Source organism: Crocodylus porosus, unplaced genomic scaffold, assembly GCF_001723895.1.
Source record: "Crocodylus porosus isolate Cpor-Errol unplaced genomic scaffold, CroPor_comp1, whole genome shotgun sequence".
Classification (NCBI taxonomy): Eukaryota; Metazoa; Chordata; order Crocodylia; family Crocodylidae; genus Crocodylus; species Crocodylus porosus.
This window is the reverse complement of record NW_017728921.1, coordinates 25,314,289-25,341,412: the sequence shown is the minus strand read 5'-3', so window position 1 is coordinate 25,341,412 and position 27,124 is coordinate 25,314,289.

Sequence of the window (27,124 nt, the reverse complement as noted above, 5' to 3'; positions counted from 1 at the left end):
GTCCCCCCTGGTGGGGCTGTGCACCTCCTGGGTTAGATGGAGGTCCTGCACTCTGGCCAAGAACCTGCAGGAGCGTTCAGACCTGGCTGACTGCTCTTCCCAGCAGATGTCCAGGAAATTCAGGTCCCCCATGACAACCACATCCTTAGCCTTCACTACCTTAGGTTCCTTCAAGATGTATTGGTTGGGTTTAAATTTAATTAACTTCCAACTTCACCACCCACCTCATTGTAGCTTGTGCATTTCACTGTGCTGGGGCTTGATCATATTATAAATGGCATTATGTGATGTGGTGGCCCACACTAGCAGGTCTTGGACTTCGTGGTCCTGAGGACCCTGCCAGCCTACGTATTGTGTTCCTGCCTCTCCACCTTCATACTCCCTGCACGAATACCCAGATCATGCTGCTTCCTCCACTGTCCACACTCACAATCTCACTGTCCTGCCAGTACTCTCCCTTGGCTTCTATCCATGCTGCCCACTGACCCACCAGTCCTACCACCCATCCCTATCCTCCCGTGCCAACTCTTAAGTATGTGCATAAGGTTACTCTTCTCATCTGCACCCCCAGTACCCTCCCCTGCCTTCAGTTCCCATATTCCTTCCATCCCACGAACACCCCTCATCTCGTTCCACCATCTCTGCATCCACGCCCAACTGCTCCTCCAGCCCTCCCCCTACCCCCCAGTGCCCCAGCACCTCATTACCAGGCAGGTCTATTGGCAGCTAGCAGAGAAGAGCTGCTGCAGCTGGAGTTTGCAGTTAGCATTGACAAGCGCTGATAAGGCAGGTCTTATTGGCACTGAGACGCTGTCAGATGGGAAGTCAGCGTTACATTTTCATTTCATTCACCTCATTGCGAGAATGAAGTGCGCTTCATGTCAGACCTGTCATCAGACCCTCACGCTTCCTCCTTACGCTCCCCCTCCCATCGCTTTAGTTTTCTTTCCCAATCCACTTCTCTCTCCCCCTCCCTCCCTCTCTCTCTCTCTCTTCCTCTCTCTGTCTCCATGCTTCTTAAGCATCCCTCGTTCCAACCGTCATATTTCCCACTCTGTTTTCATTTTTCACTTTCCTTCTGCCCCTTCCAGGCTTATCCATCAGGACTTCCCAGCCTCCAGAAGGATCTAGCAGTAGCCCCAGCTTGACACCAAAAGAATCCACCATCTTCCAGAAAGATCCACCAATCCTAGCCCCTTTCTAGAGTTATCTCCACCCTAAAAATGTCTAAAAGCCCCACTCCTGTCCAGAATTACACGCCAGACCAAGCCTGCTTTCACAATGACCCAACAGCTCCACACCCGTTCCAGAAAACCCACCAATCAGACCCTCCAGAATTATCCACTACTGCCCACCCCCGCCAAAGTATCCATCATCCTTTCCTCTCATCCAGACTGGGACACCAATGCTACCTCTTCTCTGCCAAAACTATCCATCAGCTCTACCCCATCCCAAAATTATCCATTAAGACAAATCCCACCTCTTGAACTATCCAGTGATCCCACCTTCCTTCTGCAACTATCCGTCAGCCCGTATCATCCCCCCTTAAGAACCTTGCTATCTCCAGCACCACAATCACTCTCCTCTCATTCTTTTCTACAGCCGAGCCCAGCGCCAGCCACACCATAGCACTGTGTGAGGGGATGCATTTCGTATGCATGGTCTGGGATGTTCTGGACTCTCCAGCCAGTAATTTGCTGATTGGAAAACGTTCCAGATAAGGGGATGTGAAAACAGAGGAGGGAGGTGGCAGGTTGAGGAGGCTGGGGGGGAGGGATGGGATGGGAGTTCTCAAACTGAGAGTCCTAATACCAAGCATGTGGCCATATATTATTTTAATAAAGCCGGCACATCCTGCACTCACGACAGCTGCTGTTCCCCTTCTCTCATCCTGTGGATCTCATTTATTCCTCATTAGCAAAATCACCTGTTTGTCAAATAGGGACAGATCTGTAAGACATTAAATTGTGCTGAGGCTGACAGGGGCCTGGGGAGCAAGGGAAAGAGAGAGCAGAGAGGCAGGAGGGAGGGAGGAGAGCCAGAAAGGCCAGGTCTGCCATGGAGGCTGAAGCCAGAACTTTAAGCAGATCTTGCTGGCTAGGTTGGGGGGAAAGGGGTGTTAATGTGTGGCATGTCGTAGGTTCTCTCTTTCTTTCTATCTGGCACTTGAAAGGTTACATTCAGTGCCAGCCCTTGCATGCTAAGCCCCATACACACAGCAGGAGTTTAGGGCACTCAGCACCTCTTTCAGTCAGCATCCATATTGCCTACCATGAGCACCTCTGAGCTCAGAATGTAACCCCCTGCCATTCCCACAAGCCTACTTCTTTCATGCCCTGCAACCTGCACAATCATTCGCAACCATGTCCGAGTGGGTGTAAACACCACTGGCGCAGAATGCTGACAACTCTCATCCACCTCACCCTAGAGTGAATGGCTGCATTAGGACTCAGGCATGACAAATCAGGTCTATTGACTTGAATGGGGAAGTACAAAACCCAGGACCTCTTCAGAAGAGATCTTTGGACTTTGGTTTTCTCAGGCACTGAGTGGCTCCGTGGAGAAGCAAGGTCAGAGGTGAGTGGGAAATGTTTCCTCGTCCACAAAAATGGTCAGGATTTCAATATTTCCCCCCCATCCTAACATAAAAGTCCCAAATCTCACATATTTACAAATGGAAAAAAATCCAACAATAGTTTGGCTGGGATCACTTGAAACATTTTCTTTGGACGTTTATTAAACATTGAATTCAATGTTGACCTTTTTATTGAACTTTAGCTTATGTATCCAAAGGAAAAGACCTTTCAAACTAGAAAAGATGGTATTGCTCATGGTGGAAATGCTGGAGTGAAATGCTCTGATTCTTTTAAAACTGGTTCTCAAAAGTCTTCAAGTAAAACAAATGTTGCCCAAGCCAACCCTTGCCCAGACAAAGTTTGGGTTTTGACACATCAATCTTGTTTTCAAAAGATTCCTGATCTGCGCTCTGCATCTCTCCCAGGGCTGGTGAGAGCTGTCATGCATCCCCTTGGGTGCTGTGACGTTGGTCTTTCTCTATTCCTGGCCTTTCTCCTCATTGTTGATATGGTACTTGGGGAGAAAGTAGGTTCCCAACCAGGCTTTCCAGTTCACTGGAAATTAAATTTCTTCTCTATTTCATTTCTCTCCAGTTAAACCAACACGGACATTTCTGCAGACCTAGATTTTCCTTGTACCCTGCAGCTCCTTCGCCATATTGACAGCCTTGTCAGTATCCCTGCAAATAGCAGCAGCTGGAGGGGTCTCCCAGGGTTGCTGGCTTTGGGACAGACCCACCAGACACATCTGTCCCAGGGCCAGTACCCTGCCATTTCCATTGTCCACAACCCCAAGGCAGATGTACCCAGGAACCCTGCTTCGGATTTGGTCAAAGCTCTCTGAAGCCAAGATGTTTCAAACAAAACATTTCTGGCTTGGTGAAACTGGCATTTCTCCATGAAAGTTTATTTCATCAGAAAATTTCCAGGCAGCTTAATTAGAGAGTTCCCCTTACAGGGCTGTCAGGAAGGCAAGGCAAGCAGCAGCTCAAACCCTGCTCCAGCATCCCAGTTTCAGCTACATCCCAGGCATCCATAGGCACTTTGGAAATTAGCATTGGCTTAGTTAAGTACAAGTCCCCATGTGAGCACTCTAACTAACGTCAGACACTTTTAGCCCCAAAATAAGTGTCCACACAAGCATCTGGGCAGGTGGAACTGAGTTGTTTTAAAATCCCAGCTTAAATTAACCCAGTGCCACTCTGCATGCTGACGAGTCTTGCATCCTGATTGCACTAGCATCAGTCCTACTGGCACATCATATCTCCCGCATCTGCGCCCAGTGCCCCTACCACTAAGGATGGAAGTGTGGGCTGGATTATTATTCTGTAGCACCACTAAGAGAGGATGTGAACTCTCTCTCCTGTTCTTTCCATTATTTTTCCTCTTCCTTCCCCTACCCTTCATTGCAGCTCTTCCACCTCCACCTGTCCCTCACTCTTCTACTTGCATTTTCCTCTCTCATTATCTTTCCCTTTATTTATTTTCTTGTCTTTTTTCTTTTACTTCTCCTTCCTTCACTTTCTTTTTTCTACTTATTTTTCTCCCTGTCTCCTCCTCCATTTTTCTCTTTCTGCCCATCCCTCCAACCATCTCTCTCTCCTTGGTCTTTTGAATCTTTTTCTCTTGTGCTTTTTCTATCTCTTCTTTTTCCTCTGCCACTTTTCTATTCATTTTCTCCCTCTCTTTTCATCTCCTACCCACTGTCTTTCTCTCTACACACTATGTGCATGGTATTTGTCTGTGGGTCTCTCCCTCTGAAAAATACAGAAGCCCTGAGATGAAACTTCTCTTCTGAGGTGTTCATGCAGAAGGGATGGATGAAGAGTTTGCTGCCCATAACCTTTTAAAAATAACACTACCCTCTCCACTAAGAAAATGATGGATTTCTGTTATTGTTGTTGCTGAAATAACTACCAGGAGAAATAGATCAAGGGATATTTCTAAGCTGGAGAAATCTGATATTGCAACACAGGGGAATAAGGCCTTTAATTCCTCTTTTACTCTACTTCTAAATTTAGGGTGAAGTCCTGGTTTTTTCAAATCAGTGACAAAACTCCCATTGATTTCAAGTTGCCAGGGTTTTACTGTCTGCTATGACTTCCCCCAAAGGTTGGTTTGAACTCCCATAGCTAATGATAGAGATAAAATACTGGGGTTGGCCTGGGCACCTGCCTCAGTAGGGCACAAAACCCATTGTGAGACTGTCCCTGAGTGCAAAGGGTTCCTAGGCCTGTGTCAGGGTAACTCTTCCCCAAAGAAGAGGAAGCTAAGCTGGAATCCAGGGCCAATGCATTAAAACAGGGAATAACTGAGAGAAACCTGCATTTCCTGCAGCACATCTGCCATGGACAGTTCCTTGAGTGGTTTCTTTCCTTTTTTGCTTCCATCTGGGAAGAGTAAACCTCCGGGGAGAGAAGGGGCTGTCAAGAGTCAGTCACCTTGACTTGATTCCATAGGGTTTTACATATTATTTAGACTTAGAAAATAAAGTTTCTGTTACCTCCTGCTTCACTCGCATCACTGGAAAACATAGGCAAGCCATGCAGGCCTCTTGCACCAGTAGCATCCCAGTCTCCCATGCAGAGGGCATTGCAATAAGCCAATTTCAGGGTGCTGCTGAAAGGAGCTCTGTGCCAAAGCCAGGCATTGCCAGTCGTCCCTTACCAAGGCCACTTCTAGTGGTCCAACACTGCCAGTCACTGATGGGAAGGGCTGACCCTGTCAAGGGGCCCTCAGCTCATTTCTTTGGCTGGAGAAGAGTCAACAACGAGTGGTACATTCTAGGGCTGGATCCTGGCCCTTTTGCTCAGCTGCAGGGGTGGTTGCACCTAGAACAAGGTAAAGGAGCTGTTTAAAGCTTCACTGGGGACTGAGTCAACCCTGCCCCTGGAACCAAGTTGGAACCAACCACACAACCTCCACGGTCAGGAGCACTGGACAGAGCAGGCAGGGCTGAAGACTGACCCCCAGGGTCAGGAGGGAAAGAGAAGGAAGGAGACTAACACAACATTTCTTCAACTAAGATTCAGGTCAGCAATGCAATCTGTGTGTCTTGTGGGAGGAGGGGGGACAGTAATGATCTTTGGAGAGCAGCCCCCACCCATCCCAAAGTCCATCCCAGCTCTGTGCTGTAGCAAAGGAAAGATATCATGCTTCCCAGCTTTGTGGGGGGGAGCTCCTCCCAGGCCATCCCCAAGGCTTTAAACAGCAATGCTCAGCTGTGCCTGAGGAGGGGGCCGGGGGTTGGAGGAGAGGGGAGAAGGATTCCCAAATGAACTCCTCTGCTATCTCTCCCCCTTTCTGAGCATCTCTCCCAGGAAGCGGAGGTATATTTTCCATGCACCTTTCATCCTTTGCAGAGTTTAGATAAATCTCTCCCCACCACCACAACCACTGCCCCCCCCTTCCTCCGCTCCCTCCACAGCTGAAAGTCATCAGGCCTAGCTAGGTCTTCTCCCACTTATGCAGCTCATGAATATTTAACAGCATCTGCTCTGGAGGCGATAAAGCCTACCAATCCTTGACAAATATGGCCTAATCTTTTCAATTTCGGGGTGCAAATATTCCTTCTGAGTCCTGTTTGTCACCTAGATTAATGACTGTGGGTCCCATAATCCTTTGGTGCTAATTCAAGTGGTGGCTAGCAGGAGTGTTGACAGCAGAAGGATGCTGGGATACATATGAAGGAGAGATTACTCACTTGAGGTTTCCTTATAGGAGGGTTTTGTCTCTTGGTTTTTTTTCCTTCATACCAGCTGAATATTCAGTCTGGATTTGGCACTGGGGGTGGGGGGAGGGGATGGAGGTCTGCAGGTAACAATCTAGCCTTCACCTCTGCCTTCTCTTCTTCTTTTACCCACAGTCCCAGGGATTTACAGTCCCATGTGCTGGATTTAGAGACCCCAGTCAAAAACCCAGTTCCAGACATGAACTCAGAACTTTAGCAGGGAACAGACTCAGGCACCAGTTACAAAAATGTGCTCAATTTGGACCAGGTCTGGGGAGGTTTTTTAAACAGGACTCAAGTTTGAAAGCATTTAGCTTTAGCTTTGACCCTCACAAAGATTTGTGGTTTAGATCCCTGTCTGGTGATTGAAGGATGGGTTGGGATCCAGGAGATCTAGCCTGTTGCCAGTTGAAATTACTAGGATGTATCATGCAAGAATAAATCCACTCATTCAGCTGCAGTCTTGGGGGAAAGAGTCTATTGAGGCCCAGGCTATTGGTTCCAGGCTGCTGGACTTAGTCCTGCTCTATCCCAGAGCCATACTTCAGCGTGTGCTTTTTGTGACTCAGTGCTGCAACCCGGGTTCTTCCACATTCCCCACCTAGCTCCTAACTGGGGCACAATGGGCCTACAGTCATGCTGAGTTTTCCTGCACCAATGCTGTTGAAGAATCACTTACTTGTACTAGCTCTGTGAGCTCCACTCAGCCTGAATTTCTGCGTCATGCCTCTCAGCGTTATCTGCTGGGAGACATATTGGTGAGCTCCAGCATTGCTGTTGTTCACGCATTCCCCTGGACCAGCTGTGAGCCCAGACCTACACCTGTGCTAGCAGCAGAGACTTGGAGGAAACAGGGAAGATAGTGGCTGCGCCAAGAGTGCTGAGAATCACAGTGAGGAACGAAGCTAACCAGCCCTTTGGCTGCATGGGTGCTCAGAGATCCTGGGCTAGCTGGAGTCTGTGCAGGTAGCAGCGTAGAAGTGACATCTAGGAAAGCGCTCCAGAGACTACTGTAGTCCCAGCCTCTTCCTACTAGAGTCTCCGTGGAGAACACTGCAGGGGGGCTGGCTGCAGAGCAAAAGGGTTACGAGGCAGTTCAGAGAGAACATACCACAAAACACTGGACCATCGCACCATCTGGGACGTGCAGCCCTTCCAGCAAATGAGGCCAGTATGGGTTTTTTTTTCTTCTTCCCCCAGCTGAGAAAAAGAAAAATATGGAGAGCGCGAAAAATCAATGCTGGAGCTGATCAGCGCTATTGACAACTCAGCTAAGGGGGCTGACTGCTCCTGTTCATTGCATCAGAATGCGCGGGCAGCTCTGCTCTTCCGCTCCAATGCAGCGTGAGCCTTTCAAGAGGGACATTCTTAACAGGTCTAAATATAGCCAAGTGTCAGCGAAAGCATTAATGGCCAGCCAGAAATCGAAGATTTGTTATTATCTAGCCGTGGAACAATAGCATGGCTGGTGTATTCATCACTGCCCTGGCCCTGTGGGGTGGAAATATGTCGAGATTGCAGATTATTTATTTATATTGGGCAGATGGGGGTATTAATGGCCAGCAGGAAGGACTCTTGTTCTCTCGGCTTGCGCTCTGTTTAAAGGCAAGAGGAACCAAAACGTCCAGGAGCTTTAAAATCAACACTGTGCTCAACTACCTCAATTTATGCCATTTGCAGATCTGACCCCTTGGGTTTCAGAGTATCTGTGGTAAGGGGCAATGATAGTTGCTAGTGGAGTTGGCCAAAATATTTATGAGGAAATAGCATTGTTGAAATACATGTTTCATCCAAGCCAAAATGTTTGGTTGGAAATTTGTCTGTTTAGGGCAGTGACCCTCAACCAGGATCCTGCAGCATGCTGGGGTGCCTTGACATCCTTTCAAGTGTGTTGTGAGGTTCCACACAATGTTAGCACTATTCAGTGGGCATACGTGATACACAAGACAAACCCAGAGATTTCAGGTAGGAATCCATAGTGTTGGAAGTGTTGTGGGTTTTCGGAGTTCTTTGCGACAGAGAAATTGCTTTATTTTTTTTTCATAATCATAAGCAAGTGAAAACTAAGAGCTCACATTTTCCAAATGGTGACTTGAGAACTACTAAAAAGGTTGAGAACCACTGGTTTAGAGAAAGTTTCTGATGGGAGAGTGTGTAAGAGCCAGGGCTTTCTGGGAACCTGAGCTAGAGAGAGAGGACAGGAAAAGACCAGCACAAGAAAACAATCTTGCTGATTCATTCATGAATGTCACGCTTATCACCCAGACATGATGGGGTCAGTGATCAGAAACTGAGGGTCTACAACACCGAAGGTCCAGAAGCCAAGTTGAGGGTCACAGTACCAAGTGTCAGATTGACTCTGAGGGCTTGTGCCAGGAGATCATATGAGTCCGGGGCCAAGGACAGGTCATAGGTCAGGAGCCAGGAAATCCAACACATAGGACAATATAGGCTGGTGATTTTGAGGCAGAAGTGAAACCGGAGCAGGGCATAAGATAGAGGCAAGACAGGAGCTGGCACAGGCAAGGTAGGACAGTTTGAGGTTGCAGCAAGACAATAACAACGCAGAGGTTTAGCACCAGGAGGTCCAGGACAGGAGCAGGAGTACCAGAGTCAGGCACAGAGGCCCACAACAGGAATACCAGGAGTAGTGTTACAGGGACAAAGCTCTGCAGGAAGTAGGAGAGTTTTATATCCCTCCCATCAGGGCCTTGAGGCTCCCCTTGGTTCTGCTGGGTCCCATGATCCCCCACTGGGAACCTTGCATGAAGGTCTAGGCTGGCATCCAAATAGCTGCTTGGTGGTGCTGCAACCCAGGCCCCTAGCCATGAGCCCATAAGACCTGGGTTTGAGTCCTGGGGGTTGTGACGATGAATGTGTCCATGTAAAGCTGTTTCAGCCAAACATTCCAGTGGGGGCAAAAATACGTGTGAACGTTGTCACAACATGGAGTAACTGCCCCCGCTTGGCCAGAGTTAGTGATGGAATAACCTCAGAAGGGTCAGCCTGGGGCAGTTCAGATCAGCACCAAGACTGTGGCTGTTTACTAGAACCAGGGGTTAGCTGGTGCAGGACCATTACACTGGATCAGACATAGTCCATCTAATCCAGGAACCTGACTCCAGCAGTGGCAAATTCTGGAGGCCTCAGTCCTGAGGGAAAGTAATGCCTGGTGGTGAGGCATGGTGGAAGTCTATCCCATGAAATAGACTTTCCACTTTTCCATGGAACCAAGAAGGACAGAGGTTCACAACAGAGAACTGGTGAATCACAAGTGGAGCTGCTTGTAAAAGTCTTACCAAAAAGAGGTGATCTTTCTCTTTGTTTTTGGTAGCACCCAGTGATTTGTCAATGATATAGACATTTTCTTGGAAAAAAAAGTTGTTCTTGTCCAAAACCATTTTGGTAGAAAACTGAAAAATAATGGATCTTGGCAAGAAGAAATGGTAATGTTTTAATTGTCAGTGGCCAAAACCCAACAACAACAACAAAAAGTTCAGAGAAAAATTTCAACCAGAAAAAAATGGATCAAAATGTATTGGGTGGGGGATAGGGGGAAGTACTTCCTGACCAGCTTTAACCCCAAGCTTCACTTGAGGTTCATCTGAGGCATCTAATAGTGGATTCAGTTCTTGTGTCCTATTAAGTGATTCCTACACCTGCTGCTGGTTTCTAAACCTAGTAAAGCCAAGCTGGATAATTGGCTTAGGGTAACTGTAATACTGTTTCCAGTAACACTGACGACAGGCAGTAGCATTTGTTTCCTGAGGACATCAGGTGAAAAGCAAGATGGTGGCACTCATTGTAAAGAAAGTAGAGGGATGGTGAAAACCATTGTGAAGAATGGCAGGGGACGAGCCATGCTCACATCTCTGAGAACTGGTTTTGCACTCCTCATATACCAGACCTTTCACTGGCTTCAAGACCTTTTATTTCTGACTGCGGACCACAGGATTTGGGCCCATGGGTTGAGAAGAGTGCAAAGGAGGGAGACACTTGTGTGATCAGCAGCAATGCAGTGTTCATATAAGACAAAGCCAGGCAGTCAGGAAAAGCCAGGAGGTCTGTTTTCTCAGCTCTACCCTATCTGGTAGCCGGACAATCTCTAGCAGCCTCTGCCAAAACGTAAGAGAGTATTGGAACAAAAGCCCATTGAAATGGTGCTGGGGTGGGCAGGGGGAGTGTGCGCATGCATGCAGGTGGGTGGGTATTAGTAACCTCCTTTCTAATCTGCTTCCCTCCCCTCACTATGCTCCCACCGCTGAAAAAAAAATCAGAGTCAAGGTGATGTCAGGAGCATCAGCCAGGCATGCAAATTCCTCTGCCCCTCACAAGAGCCCTGCTGGAATGCACAGCCCTGCCAGGGAACAGCTGGGTTTCCAGCACTCCAGCTGCAAAGCCATCATCAGAGGGAAAAGTCAGCTTCCCTTCCAAAGAAGGATCCAAAGAGCAAACAGCTCCTTTCTCTCCCCCTCTTTGCAATATCACTTCTCTCCTAATTCCTCCTGTGCCTCAATTTCCCACCTGGAGTGGCCAATGTCTTTTGTGCTTTCTTGCCCTTGAGTTTTCTCCCCACACAAGTAGTTTGGTGGTGGTTTTATTCTTCTCTTTGGCTTGCATGCCTCTGCTTTTCTGTTCCCTTTTTTCTCCCTTTGCTCTTTCTTTTTCTGAGCTGAAAGGACTCACTGAGCAAGACTCATGGAGAGTTGTCCACATGAAACAGCAAAAACCCCAACTAATTAGATGGAGGCTCTGGAGTAGGCTCTGTTTGGATTCATTTGTATTCCAGCAGATGCTAAACCTCAGTGTTTCAGGGGTTGGGATTTCTACAGAGGCTACATGGAAACAAAGCAAACAAACATGACACCGAGGGGCTTTGCTGTGGCAAGGCATCCTGTTGAACAGATGCCAGAACTGAAAGGGGAAAGGGACTTGAAAAGCAGGGGGCTGCTTGGGTCTGTTTCACCACAGGACACTTGCACTGTGGGGACAAAGGCAACCAAATTACTCAGGGGTGTTGCCAACATCCCCCAGCTCAAGGGCTCAGGGGGCTGGGCTGTCCCCTCCTGCTGCGTGTGGACTTGCCAAGTTTCCGTGGTGAAGACCAGGTGGCCTCTTCTTTGTGGCAAACAATATCGCCAGTTCCTAGCACAAATCTGATCTAGTGCATTTGAATGAGGCTTATGGCTTAGGCTGCGCTCCTCTCACCTCAGATGTTCCTGCCACGTGAATTGCTTCTGAATGTTGGGAGAGAGCAATTCATTCGAGATCCTCAACAAGGCAGTGTTGTGTGAGGCAATGCACAGGACTGAGCCAGAGAATCCAGGGTCCCATTCCTGGTGCTAGTACTGCCTCCCTCTGTGACAAGGGCTAGTTACAAAAGCCAGCCTTCAAACTAACCACAGAATCAGGGTGCCTCTGGGATTGGAGACAGCAGGGGTCTGGGTCCAGAGGTGGTTGACACTCAGTGACTTCATCTGAAATGGATGGTGTCCAGTGCATCCTTCAAAATGAGCCCCAATATCTCCCACAGTGAAGGCAACCAAAACCCAGTGGCCACTTTGGAACCGTTTGATCTATCCCACTCTGTGCCTCGGTTTCTCCACCTGTAGAACAGGGATAATGATCCTGATCTCCCTCCCACAGTGAGCTGTAAGCCTGAATTCACTAGTATTTGTAATGCATTAGAGATCTTACATTTCATGGAGTTTAAGGCCAAAAGGGATCCTTCAGTCTTATAGTCTGACCCATATGCAAGCGTGTGAAAAGTGTGAAGTAGATTCAGACTCCACAACTTCTCCTGCTCTTCTTTTACATGCACTCATATATTCATTGCTCTGTCAATAGATTCTAGTCCTGGCTTTCAGGGACCAGCTTCTTCTGAAAACCAAAAGGAGAATTCACTCTCCTAAATCCTTCCCCCAACCCTTCACCATCTTTTCTAATCTATAGCATGGCTACCTTTTTCTGGAAGAAAGGGAAAAAATTTCCATTCACCTTAGCAAAACTGCTGTATCAAGAGATCAGGTCAGAACACTGTGGTGTCCTGAAGATAGCTTCTCAGACAGAGACTGGACCTATGAAGGATCAGGAATGCATCATGGTTTCCTTACACAGATGTTTATGATTAATTTGTATTTAAGTTGGACCGAGACATTGCCTTTGAGATCCAGGCATATTCAGACACACAGTGAGAGAAAGTCCCTTCCCTCCAGAGCTTCTCAATTAAATGGGCAAGACTGAAAGAAGGTGGGAGGGCAACAGATGCAGAATCAGGGATGGAGTAACCTGCCCAAGGTTGTACAGAAGTGACAGAGCTGGAACCAGAAACTTTCCCACTTAGCTCCCAATCTAATGCCCTGCATACTAGACCACATTGTTTTCCATTTGCCTTGCTTCAGTCTTATCTATAAAGGCAAAAACCCAGCCACACTGTGAGTACAAGGAGTGAAGGGAGAACAACAGTGTTCCAGCATGATCCTCCACCATGCTGCCATTGTATGAGGAGATGGGCTTAGGTCTCCGTGTCCTTTAATTCCTTTGCAGTCTCCCTCTGTCTCCCTAGTGAAGTTAACATCTGAACTTCCATCCCCTCCACCAGCTGCCAGTGCCCTCATCCTTAGTCATACTCACCTGTGTAGAAGTAATGTTTGCTTTGCTCGTTAAGACAAAGGGAAAGGATATGTGAGGGATTTCTCTGCCCTGAGGGCAATGCAGGTGGGACACACTCGCCTACCTGACGCAGTGAGATCAGCCCTGTGGTTGGAGGCTCTAGGCCTACTGGGCTGGGCCCTGCTAGAGAGGAAGAGCAGGGTCTGAGTATATATAAACAACCTGAATGGCTCCCAGTCCCATCTCTATCTCTTTCCATTCCTCTTCCTGTCTTCTCTCCATCTGCCTGCCACCTCCCTCTGTTTGTCTCTTCCTGACTGACTGCCTCTCCTAGCTCTGCCCCCTGCCCCCCTTTCCTCCAGTCTGTGGTGCTGCCTGTGACAGGGAGCCTTTGGAGAAAGATGAATTGAAATGACATGCGAGCTCCAGCGTGACTGCTGGGGTGATGCATGGGGAGCCGTCACTCGTTTTCTGTAGTGAGCAATACAGATGAGATGCTGACCCGCCTTGCAAAGGGGTCAAGGACGTTTGAAGGGCACTGCAGCTGGATCCATAGGAAGAAAAGAAGAGGGAGGGAAAGAGTTTCCTCTCTCCTGTCCCTTTCCCTCTTCATCTTTTTTTTTCTTTTTTTTCTTTTGCCTTTCATGTTTCTTCAGATGTGGTATCAAACCTGGTGTATTGCCAGCCCTTGTGTTTTTTGCTATGTGTCTCTCTGGTGGGGGCATAGCAGTGCCAACTCACTCCCACAGTCTCTGGCTACCTCTCTCTTAAAAGCACTTTGCAGATGTAACCAGGTACTTCTAGCACAGGCTCCCCAAATCCTAGAGAAGTTGGCTGGCAGCCAGTCTTGGGTGCGACTGTGTGGTCCATCAGCTACAGAGAGAGACTGGGTTAGCAGAGGTTTGTAACCATGTAGCAACCCTGGTGTTTCAGAGGTGCCATGTATTGCTTCACTACTGTGTTGCCATTCACTGAACCAGTTTTATTATACAGAACTAGAAATGGGGCCTCCAAACATTACTTAATCCAACCGCCTGCATAGAGGCTCTGCTAAAGGCTGTATCGAGCAGCTTTTTTGGCCTGCCTATGTTCTGGTTGAAATCAGTGGGAGTTTTGCATTGACTTCAGTAGGACAATTGACCCCCTCAGTCCAGACTACCAAAACCATGATTTGGTTACAGCAGTGATTCTCAACCAGGGTGTTACAGCACCCTAGGGTGCCTCAAGAGATTTCCAAGGATGCCATAGGGTGTCATGCAACGTTAGCACTGTTAGGTGCATAAACACAATTCATCAGATAAACCCAGGGTTTTCATATGGAATATTAAAAACATTCTGACCTGTTGTGAATTTTCTGAGTATTTTGCATCAGAAGAACTGTGCTATTATTTTTCTGTAGTCAAAACTCAAGTAAAATTTAAGAGCTGGTATTTTCTGAGGGGTGCCTCAGTCTTTGGAAGAGTGCCTTGTGTCTGTTGAGGGATTCCTGGTGTATTTAAGAATTGAGAACCACTGAATTAGAGCTTGCACTCTCTTGAAGATGCAAAAGGCTGTGGTAGTGCTGAGAGGTATTTTTGGACAAATAGTCAATTAATTCAAAAATGGGGTTTCAGGTCTATTGATCTTGAGTGAAATTCTATCATTTTTTTTTCAGCCAAAACACAAGGAAAAAACTCAGAAATGTTCCACACTAACATTTTCAGATAAAATGTTCCAACTTTTCCTTTTGAAATGATTCTGTGATAAGAAATTGAGTTTGGCTTAATTCAAAAGGGAGTGTGAAGGCAAACATCCAGCCACATTTTCATTTTTTCTCACCTGTTTGGTTTGCAAAAAAATCAACTATTGCACAGTACAAAACTATTCTACATGGGCCAAACCTTGGAGTCTGTAATGTACATTAAGCCAATGGTACCTACTTCAACCTCATTCAGCCACTGTCCCATTGAATTTGTTGAGAGTTTCTCCATTACAATCAGGTGCAAATGAATGAGGGAGGACATTGTGATTAGGCCACGAGTTTATTTAGGGGTAAGAATAGCAAAGGCAATGGAAGACGGTACACATGGAAATAGAGAAATAACAGGGGAAGTGCTGCATAGCACATGTGTCTTTGGAGACTGGCTAGCTGTAGCAAACCAGTCAACCCAGAAAGAGGGCAGATGATCTCAAAATGCCTCTACCCTCTCTCCAGGTGGCGTTCTGATCCACCATCCACAGCAGCAGTCACAATAAAAAGCAATCCAAAAAAGGCATGGACAGATGAGACCTGTTGGCACCAGCAACTAAATTGCCAGCCAGCCTATTTATAGTGGGTGACCTTGGGAGGTGGACGTTCAGCTGTGCACCCAGGCTTTCGGAGTTAGTATAAGCGTTCATAGTTGTAGACAGAAACACATCCCCCTCAACTCTGAAGGCTCTGCCAGCCTGGAGAATGTCCATGTTCCAAGGAAGTAAATGTCTTCACCTGATTACTTAAGGCCTTGCAAATGGGCTTCATGTAAATGCAAGCCTGGCCCATATCAAAGCATTGACCCAATTTAGATTCAGCAAAAGGCTAATTACATCCTTCCTGAGTGGAAACATCTGGGTTTGAGAGTGTTTTAACCTTGGTCAGAGAACAGGTGGAAGATTTTTTTTCCCCCTTTAATGAAGAAAGGTAGACTGAGGATGGTTGCTGTGGTAACTGACATCCAGCTTTAGGTGGAGGTGGGAGGTCAGAGTGCATGGAAGATGTTCATGGAGGAAATAATCCAGTGGTGTTGCCACATGAGGTCCATTCATTCCATCCGAGCCAGCAGTCAGAGAGAGTGCATGAGAAGCTGTGAAACCCTTAGCAGGTTCTGTCAGCCTTATTCACACATTATCAGATGGGGAAAGCCCAAAAGACTGTGAGGCAGGTAATTAATCTCGGTCTATAATGGAAAGGACTCTTGGGCAAAAGGGCAGTCTAGATGAATGCGGGCCTAAGGAGAGATGGGAACTTTCCAAATTTCTTACTAATATTTTATCTGAAGTTCATCCCTAAATTTAGTTATTTTAACACTTAATTTTTTTCCCCAGTTTGATTAGCTCATTTACTTAGGGGTCATCAAATCCTCCCCACTGTAAAATGCATCATTATCCTCTTACGTTTCTATGATACCTTTGCTGGTTATTTGAAAACATATCAACAACACTCGGTAATTAAGCTCTCCTTTGTGACACCGTGGTATGGGGACGGTTGTACATAGAGGTTGGTTCTACAGTTACATAGGCATGAGTTTTCGTAAATACATGGATTTGCCTGTATATCAACATATCAAAAGAAGGAGCAATAGCTTGGATTCCTTCCTTAGATGTGTTCAGGCCCAGTCTATACTACAAAGTTTTGCTGGCAAAACTTTTGCATCCATGTACGTTCAGGGAACATCAAACAAAGGCTCTCATAGCTTAGCATTGGCTTAACTCTGCTATCATTGAAGTCAATGGGAGTTTTTAGCATTAATTTCAGTGGGAATAGAGGACAACACAGGGCTTTGGAAAATCTTATTCGTGGTCATTAAAGGTCCCTTAGCACTTCCTGTAGGAGCAGTCACTTGGTCGTGCTCCAGTTCAAGTACCTCTTTAGACTCCACACCTCTACAGAGTCCTCTCTGCCTACAGTGAGTAGGGTTCCCTCTGTCTATAACTCACTCCCAGAGACTCCTCAGCTCTAACTGGAGAACAATCTGTCTCCTTTATCTTATGCCAACAGAATGGTCCAAAGAGGAGGTCATCTGTTTATACCTTAGTCTCTTTCTTTCCCTTGTTTTTCTTCACTGTATGTTTAGATTTCTGAGGTATAAGGGTGGCTTAGCAGGTTAAATGGGAGAAGCCTGTATTTGCCAAAGATCCAGGATTTTAATGCTTGCCTGCATATTTCATGTCTAAAAGTTGGATTCTGCTTTACACCCAACCGGTGATTAGGGTCTGAAGGAGATGCATTGAGCCTGCCATCTACGGAGCACTTGCTTGGTGATTGAGGAAAGGCCATGGTCATGTAAAGGCAGGTCTTTGTGTTGCGTGTGCCCTACCCCAGTTACATTATGCTGAGGATGTCATTATGTAGATATGTTGGTTCCATGGCATTCTCTCATCATAGTCTTGCTCCCAATCAGTGTGGCCTAAACTGAGGAAGGACATCAGAAGGTAGACAGATCCGAACCAGGATGCAACATGATCATTTGCATCATGGGTCACCTCCCTCTGGTGACCTGGGGTGAGACACTGCCACCTTGAAGATAAGAACCCCCCCAGTGAATCTCTGATTTACAGTGACTGTAAAATTCTCACACAGGAATACAACCTTGTGGTAGGATTGATATACGGTCCAGAGGGAGAACAGTTGTGCCAGGATGTGGGAGCTGCTTTGACACTTGCCACCCCTGGGCATCTCTAAGGCGCTTCCCTGAGGTGCCATCCTGCTCCCCTTCCTGGAAGACTCAGCCACTACCCCTGTCATGTCATGCTGCTCACTGTCCACTGTCCCCTGCAGTGCAGGCTCCTGATTGCATAAGACCAACCTAACAGATCCGGCTCTGTGCCTCTCCCGTACACCCCTTGCACTGGTGGGTATTCCCAAAGGGAAGGGTTTTCACCTACCCTACATCCTCTCCAACCACAGCCTAATTATCCTGAAGGGGCTATAGCACAAGTGTGAATCCAGGGTGGGGATCTTCAGAAGTTCCTAAGCACCCTGGAAAGTCAGTGGAAATCCTGGTCCTCAATCATTCAGGAACTTCTGAAAATCCCACAACTGCCACCAGTGTTCAAGTTAGCGGAAAGTGAGGGATAGAAGCCATCAAGCAAAAGAAATGACTCTCTGAATGCAATCTGACAAGGGACTGATATCAACAGCCCTTCCTCCCCCCTCCCTGACACATCCCTTTCCTTTTTGACAAGCGTCGCTCCGAAGTTCCATAATCGCGGGTGTGTGCACACATACATAATTTCAAAGTCTCTCTGTGAAGGGGCCTGTTTCCTGTGTCTGTTCCTAATCTGTACAGCATCTCTCCTCTGTGCTCATGTCACAACTGCTAGAAAAGCAATGAGTCCCCAGAAATGTTTACTGCTGATTTGAAATTATCTATCAGTCAGCCCACTTTTCTCTACAGGTCTACAGGGCCATCAATCTTATCACCTGTAGACAGAGTCGAGATGCAAAACTCATCTCTCTCTGGAGCCCTTTTGTCTTCCCTCTGCTGAAGTCTTTCTCTCCCCTGGAAAAGAATGTCTCTTTTGTTGGGAAGACATTGGCTTTTTTCTTCCTTTGTCATGTGGAGGCATCTTGCCTTCCTGTGCCTTCAAGGTGATCTGGCTGCTGGCTACACCAGCTCATGGTTTCAACTTTAATGGATGCTTGTGATGTTTCAAGTCAAAGGGACTTAATGTTTTGGGCTGTGTGTGCATCCCTCTAACAGTATCATCAGGGAGCAAATGCTAAAGGGATGAAAAAGCTCTTGATCAGGGGACTTCCAGAAGTGGCAAAGGTCAGGGTTCAAATCCAGCTATTCCTAGCCCAAGAACATTTTCATGAATTTAACAAAACCACACTGACAGGAATCAGATCTCTTGCCCAGGCCCACCCCCTCCAGTGCAAGCAAATGAGACTAAATTAAAGGGACAAAAGGAACATTGTAGATTCAGGCTTAAATTAAATGCCTGGCTTGCATTTGTTAGAGAGGCCTGCATTGGCTGGAACGGTAAATATACAAACATGGCCAGGTGTGGCTCTGGTTTCAGATGCAGAGATTCAGGTGTGTGGTACAGATGAAACAAGTTCTGTAGAATTATATGGTGAAGATTCAGACCTGAATTCAGGTTGTTTTTTTTTACTTGTACATACTTCACTATAAATCAGTAATACTACATCTGTGGCCCTCAGTTTTTGGAGCCCGACATACAGATTTTTTCTTTTCTGAGCTCCTAGTGAAGTATTGCGCTATTTTCTTATGTCTAATAATCTACTAGCCTGAGAAAGATAGAAATTAAAACAAAGACACAAGTCTGCTGACACACATGGGTGGATTAAGTCTGTGTTTGCATTAATAATTGCAAAGGTAAATGGAAACCTCTACCTTGCTATTTTAGCTCATATTACGACCTTTATTTTGCTGTGTGGGTGATTTGCATTGCTGCACTAGCTATGTACATTTTTACATTCTAAAGGTATTGTTATTTAATTCTGTGAACAGCTCCCTGCAACTCTTTCCAATGACCAAGCAGCTCTTTGGCTGTTAAAAGTAGAGTGTCAGTACTGTAAATCACTGGCATCAGAAGTGCTGAATCATGAAAGCTTACACTGTAATCTATTTCTGCTGGCTTTAGGATTTAATTTCTTGTAGTGCACACACTCACACACATCATTCAGTACTTAGATGCAAATGGCCACAGAAGGTATGCAGCACCTTCCACTGCAGGTTTTGTCATTATAAAATGGGTGAAAATAAGACTAATCAATCAGTGGTAGCTATTTGTAAGCCTACTTCAGTTTCTGTTCAGCATGAGAAATCCCCCTTGTTGATGTGTACATTTCTAGTTTCAGACTCTGGGCTAGGTTCTCATGTGGGGTAAATGAAATCAATGGAACTGCACTGTCTAATCCTGGTTGAGAATCTGGCCCGGTGAGTTTCTGGTATTGGATGGTCTCTTAAGCCCTAGTTCAGGAAAACATTTAGGTGTATGCATCAGGACAACATCAAAAATCCCACTATGGTTAGTAGGACTTAAACACCTGCTTAATATTAAAATTAAACAGCTAATTTAAAAGTCAAATGGTAAAATCAAGCAGAGGCTTAACTCTTGTTCCTGACCAGGGATGCTTTCATGAATCAACATTTTAATTGCCTATATCCAACTTGCTAAAAAAAAACAAACCAAAACCACAGTCCATGACAGTCGAGTTCCTACTTTTAAGCAGTTTCCTCAGTTCCCTTTGTATATGTTTATGTCTGGGAACATTGAACCTTGAATCATTCTAACTCTGACCATTCCACGGCCTCAGACCGTGGTTGTTTTTAGAGTAGCCAAACACACACAAAAAAGAGACCTATCAGGTGAATCTGAATCCAGTCTGATTCTGCAGTTGGAAATGTGCATGTGTTAGCAAGAGGAGTTTCTCTTACTGAATCACCCCCTCAACTTCATTGTCTGCACCGGCCCATCATTTCCCCACCTTCTGCTTACACAGAAAATGCTCCCCAAAACATTTATACTTAAGCTGGGACGAGATCTGGTTGGGACTTTTCCATTGTGGTGACTTTCAAACAAAACAAAAATCCAAGGGGAAATTTGAACATGGCCAAAACAAATATTGTCATTTTCCCAACTGCCTGACTCACTTTCTGCCTGCAAAGAGCCTTTCAGTCAGGTCAGGGGGATGTGGGTGCCCAAGTTCCCTGACTCGCCATCTGCCCTTAATCCCAGTTGCTTGTCCAGCAGCTGACCTTGTAGGGAGCTAAGGAGTTGGAAACCCTGGGCACTCAGCCTCCACCATCCCTTCTGGAAGGCTGTTGTCAATGACACTTTCTGCTGGCAGGGAAGAAAATGAAATTGCCGAGAGCTTTAGAGGCCAGCAGCTGCCAGGCTGAAAAATTCCATTTCTATTCTCCTGAAAGGGAATTGTAATGGAAATCTTCTCCCATGGAAAATTTCATATCTTGGACTTTTTGTCCTGATTCTGGATGAAGAAATTGTCAAAGATGCCCTTTTTTTTTGCAGGAAGGAATTTCCATTTTCCAGTCTGTTCTGTTTAAATCAAGTGAATAACTACATCAGTATAAGAAAGGTAATTTTCATCACAAAACTATCTTATATCAAAATTTGAACCAGAAATTGTTGCCAAAAGTCCATGTTTTCAGTCATGCAAAGCATAGCTAATCTCTAGAGCAAAGAAGCAACTAGGAACCAGACTCATCTCTTCTATATTTCCATTCCCCCAACACAAATATCCACTAATTCCTCCCCCAACCTCTCTTCTCACCAGAAAAATCAGAAGAGTCCAGGTTTGGGGCAGGAGACTCTGATGCAAAATCAGAGAGAAAGAGGGGGAAAAACAGTTGAGAGAACAGTGAGCTGTGTGAACGCTCAGCATTGGATCACAGCATCAGTTCTTTTAAAATTAGTTCCACGCTGGTTCACAGATTGTCATTACACTTTCTTAGTAGTTAGACCTTGAGTAAAAGGCCCCAAATCTGTTCCCTAGTGCAATCACAAAGGGGATAACATTCTCTCTAGATATATGTTTACTAATTTATTTGTGTTACTATTGTAGCTAGAGGCCTCACTCAAGGCTTGGGATCCCATTCTGCTAGGTTTTGCACATGCATATAAAACATATAAAAAAATATAACAAAAGTTTGTTCCTACTCCAAAGAACATACATTCTGGGCCTGTAACAAGAAAAAAGTGTGACACTTCAGATAAAGAGTAACTGGCGTAGGGTGAATATCCCAGAACCCAGCTTCCTAGGTCTTTGCTCCCTGACCGCATGCTAATGGGGAAATGATTGCACCCTGCTCATAGCTTTGACTGAGTCCCTAAGAATTATAAAGGTCCAAATGTTCCCAGGCACCACACCTGCTGCCTTGCTGGTATATTATGTAGTGGTTCGTCCTCTCATCTTATATGTCCAGAAGCATGCAGTGTTCACATGGGGAAGCTATTCTGAATGAGATCTGTTCCATAAAGCAAAGCAAAACAAAGCAAGGAGGTGATCTTTCACCTCATTCATCTTCTTCCTTGTGGGTGACATGAGAAAAGACCGTAGAAGACTGGAATATGTATCTGTACAAAAGTCATCTGCACATTAGTTGGATAGTCTTGGATAGTGTAAGCTTGGCATAGAAGCAATTGCCTCTTACTTTCCCTTCTCCTGTTCAAGTATCTACAACTCTCAGCTTGACTCATGTTTTTTCTGTGTACATGCCATGATCTTTACATCTTGATTTTTCTATCTGGAGACGTGAGTAGCCAGTGGGATCCAAGCAGAATGAAAATTCAATCCTGGCCTGTGCTGAAGCTGACAGAAAGGGGATGTCTGGGATTTTCTCAGCACCTTGTAGGTTTGGACTTATGTCACAGGGCTAGCATCTTCCATCCAAAATAAAAGAGAACTGATGCATTCCTCAGGAGTCTTCCCCTAAGCAGAGTGGACAACCCTGATCACTGAGTCTTCCTCAGGTCTCAGTGGCTGTTAAACTATTTGTAAGGTTTCTGAAATATTTTTAGATAGTTGCAGCTTGGGCAGTTATTCTTGCTACATGCACATGGTTTTGAGCTGCTACTGCTATCAGCCCTAGAAGGATAAAAAAAGGTGCCATGAAACAGGGAGCAGATGGCTCACAATTAGAGACACAGGTGGGACCTTTTGGGAACAAATTAAGTGTAAGTTTGGTGGCTGGGGACTACCACTACTCTTGTCGTGTGTCTGTCTCTCTCCACCAAAGATGAAGGAGATCTCCTTCAGAAAGCAGGCTCATAGGACATCACCTCATCTTATAAGCTTAATTCTAGACAAATCCCCATTTTGGGAGAGTAAATGAAGCTAAGAAGCAGGATACTCACTAGTGTATTGTATCTTTGTACAGGGGGCCAGAGCATTAGCTGGTGTAAATCAGTGGAGCTTTGTGGATTTACTCAAGAGGGGTCTGGGCCGCAAATTAAGACCCGTGTATTTAAGGGGAAGTGACAAGTTGGAGATTTCTCCCAAACCCTAGTCCCTTTTTTAAAAGATCAGACTCATGGAATTGTACCAGCTCTATGGGCTCTTCCTGGGCCACCCTCTGTGCTCCAGCATTTTTCAGATATAAGAAGACATCCAATAGGAACTGAGCACCTGAAAAGAAGGAGGTGCCCCTGAAGGCCTCAGCATTGGCATGACATCTAAAACAGAGCCCTTGAGAGGTAGAAGTCAAGTATTCTTGGTCAAGGGGATCAGTTGCAGAACTGACTCCTAGAGAGAATCAGCCCAAAACAAACTCTGAGGCTGTTAGGAGACAGCCAAGCTTTCTTCTGTGGAAAGACCTTTCCACCCTAAGAACAGCACAGCATTGACACCTTGCTTCTTTCAAACCAAACTAACCCATCAGCGAGCTGGGAAAAAACCCAGCCCTAAGCAACTTGTACTCCTAGAATGGTGAAGGGTTCATGAAGTCCACTAGGGTCTTTGATACTGCTATTAATTTTTTTTCCATGGAAGGCACTTAGATTCTATCGTAATAGGCATGGACACATCTAGGATTTTGAAAGGGAGGTGCAGATGGTGTGGTGCATTATCACTTATAACACAACACACATTTTTCTCCAAGTAAAAAGAAACTAGAAACTTTACTAATATTTTGGGGGGCCCAGAGCTGTATTATTACGTTTAAGATAAAGCAAAAACAAATATACCCTTATTGGAATGTGCATTACATTTGTTCTATCATGTATTATGTACTAAAAACACAACAAACTAGGCAAAAAATAATCAAAAGATGTTGTTTCTTTAGTCCTGTAGTCATTAGAATTAAATGTACATCTCCTTCAGATTCATAAAACAAAATCTAGCCTTCTTGGGCATCTTGACAGTGCATCCAATGCTTTGCTGAAAGTTATTTCCATGCCCTAGTTAATGTTCACTTGAGTTAATGTTTTCTGCACTTGAGTTAATGTTTTTAACTAGAGTTAAAACAATTCTGCAGGGCTATGAAATAGGAGCTGTATTACCAGGAACAGCAAAAAAGACAGTAGAATTGCAGAAAAAGATATAGCTTGATTAGTGGAAGATTAAGACCATTAAACAAGGAGAGAGTGTCCTTAACACCTGGGGAATGAAGCATTTAAAAGGAATCTGGTAGATTATAATGAACCATGATATCAAGGGACTCCCACACTAATGCCTGTCTAGAAATGCTGCTGCCACTGCCAGGCAGTTTGTTTTAAACTTTGAGTAGACTAAGCATTAAAGAGGAGTGCAACTGCACCACTATGCCCCCCCCCCCCACACACACACACAGACACACACTCACCCAGATCCAGCCTGGTAACAGGCAACTATACAAATGGATAGATGGCAGAGGAGTTTGGGGGTAGAGGGATGGGTATATGAGTGTACATGATAGAAGGAAAGAAAGAAATGCAATGATCCCTTTCTCCTTGTCTTCCATAGGACAGCGAGAAACCCCACAGACATGGAGACAAAGCAAGAGTATAAAACAGTGGTGGCCAGCTTTTTGGCATGTGTGCCACAAGTTAAGACCTGCCCCCCTCCCCAAGTACTGCTCTGAGTCATGTTCCCCAGGGATGTACCTAATAGAGTTTGCACACTGGACTGCTAGAGCAGGGGCAGGACAGTGCTGCAAGAGGAGGTATCACCACTAAAAGGTTAAACCTTCCCGAACCCCACAACCGCTGTAGCAGTGACTGTGAAAGAAGGTCTGAGGTTGGTGTGGCAGTAACAATGGTGCAGAGGGTGTGAGCAGGGAAGGTGATGGGACACTGAGAGCCCAAGGAAGGAAATGCTGACCTGGGGGCTAAACCACAAACCCGGAAGCAGAAAGGAGCATGGAGCCTAGAGGCAGCTCTTTGGGCTCTGCATGCTCTAGACCAGGGGTCAGCAACCCCCGGCACACATGCCAAACATGGCATACAAGCTCCAGCCCGGGCTCTAAAAGGCAGCCCAGGCTCTAAGCAGCTGCTGCCAGCCATTGAGCCCAGGCTGCTCCCAACAGGCAGCTGGGAGGTTGCAAGCCCTGCTGCAAGCAGACTGGGCTCCATGGGCTGGCTGTAGCCGGGAGGCTGCAAACAGCTGCTCCAGGCTCCAGCGTGTCAACACTCCGGCACCTTCCAAGGTAGACGTTGTGGGTTTTTTGGCACTCTAGCTAAAAAGCGTTGCCTACCTGTGCTCTAGAAAAAGGGTTTGTGGATTGGAAAGCTGCATCCTCACAGCTCCCCAGTCCTATGTGCATTTGTTCAGGGCCAGACTGTTCTGCCTTTTGGGCATCTAAGTGTGATTCAGTCCACACTGGTCATGTCCCTGAAACTCTATGAATGCATCTGCTTTTATAGCACACTATCATCTGACCCTTCAGACTTCAGTCACACACGGCACCCAGGAGCAGGAGGACCCACCCACCTTTTTCATTAACAATTTTCCCAGGACTTGAACAAGGTGGAAGAGAATCACACCTATTTGCCTATGGCCACGTATGCACCTTACAGGTGGAACAGCATCTGGCCCTTAATGATTCCCCCAGAAGGGGATGCCAGAGTATGCATGGAGAGACAGCTCCACTCTGCCCCATGCTCTTCTGCAGCCTGGCTACAAAGGGTGCCTGCTTTTTTAAGAGGGTGGTCTGCAGAGTCACCACTGGAGAAAAAGAGAAAGAGAGACCAGGATTTGGCACAACGTGCTTCTGCTCTGTGGCAGGCCTCATAAAAAAGACAATTGGCTTCACACGCCTGAGCACATGGCTCTCCCCCCACCACCCGCCTACAGTTCACCCCCTCTCAAACAACAACCCATCCAAGAGAGCTGGCAAGCCCTTGCAATCACAGGCAGGCTGCACCCCCCCCCACCCACAGCCCAACCCTATTGTCCCCTGTGGCTTCCTTCTCCCCCTCTCCCTCCTATTCTGGCAAACTCCCCCACCTCCCCCCCAAGCTCTCCTCCTGTATCCAGCCTCTCTCATAATAGCATCCTTTTCATGGAGACAAATTGTCCAGCCGGGGGCTGCACCTGAGGGCTTTCACCCTTTAACAAATAGCCTTTTAATTTTCTGCCAGAAGGGCATAGAAAGCAGGGAGGGGGAGCAGGGGGCGGAGGAGAGAATCAATCACACATCTATCTTCATCATTGCTGCCAGGGGACCATTTTTGCTGGCTGAATGCCCCTAGGGGAGGTGGGTGAAAAAGACAAGAGGCTGGGGTGAAGAGTAGGCAGGAGCAGGGGGGAAAGGACATAGGCTTTGTGGGGGGGGGTGGCATTCAAAGGCAGCAGTCACCTCCACAATCCATGTGAAACACTAAGGTAGATCTCAGGCAAATAAATAATTACATCACGGTATAACAACAGCAGCCTCCAGCCTGGGGAAAAAAAATAAGAGGGTCATTTTCAAGGCTTGCTCTTTCCTCAGCAATGATGGGCCAGAGCCTTATTTGATACAAATAGGTGCAGCTTGTGCATGCGGATATCTCACTGATAACAACCATGTGCTGCCCACTCGTACCTGGTAAGAATCCAACCTGGTTTGCAGAGAGAGGGAGGAATCTTGGAAATCCCTTATTCCCCAACTTAAAATCCATCTAATAATGAAACTAAAAACAAAAGGGGCCAGGAAAGAAATGCCATCCTGTGACTAGTGGGCACAGCCAGACACAGCACTATGCCGGAGTTTCCATGGCAGAATGCAAACAGGCGAGGAGTTCTATCAAGGAAAATCCCCTCCTTACTTTTTTCTTCCACATTTTTCAATAGCTATGAAAGTAAAGATCATATTTAAATCTTAAGCAATTCTAATCTCCCTTCCCCCCACCCCCAGTACTTTGTGTGAAGTGAGACATGGCAATGGTGTTGGCTCTGGCTGGGATCTGTCTTCTTCCCAGATAAAAATAAGCAAGAAGGTTAATTAGATGTTTGCATCCAATTTACGTCTTGTTTGTGAAACCAGCATTTCAGCTGTAACCCAGGCTGGGAGCCCCCTGCCCTCTCTATCTTGCTAAATTTATTTCACAGATCTGCAGAACTGGTTAGCCCAGGTCAAAACTCTCCCATTATCATTTTATCACTGCCTCTTACTCTATAATTACAAAGCTGCTTCTTTTTTTTTTTAAGCCCTTTCTTTTTTCCCCAGCCCCCAACCCTATCTGCTACTCTGATTAGGGAGATTTGGGTCTTACATAAACCCCTCTACAATTTATCTCCTCTACAAAGGCCTGGAACAATTTGGCCCTGGCTTCAAAAAGCTACTGATCTGGGCTTTTCTATTGTCCAGCCAGGAACACACCATTCAGATACCATGATAAAAGGGCAAAGGAATCGAGCAGGGAGTAGGTGAATTAATACAAAAGCAAGCCCAGATCCCATCCAACCAAAGTGGCCCTGACTTCCCCACAGCAAACACCAGGGGTTTGGTGCCTTTAGCTTCCAGTATGACAGTGCTGCTTTTTGTTGCCCAAAGCCTCTGACCAGTACTCCTTGAGAGGT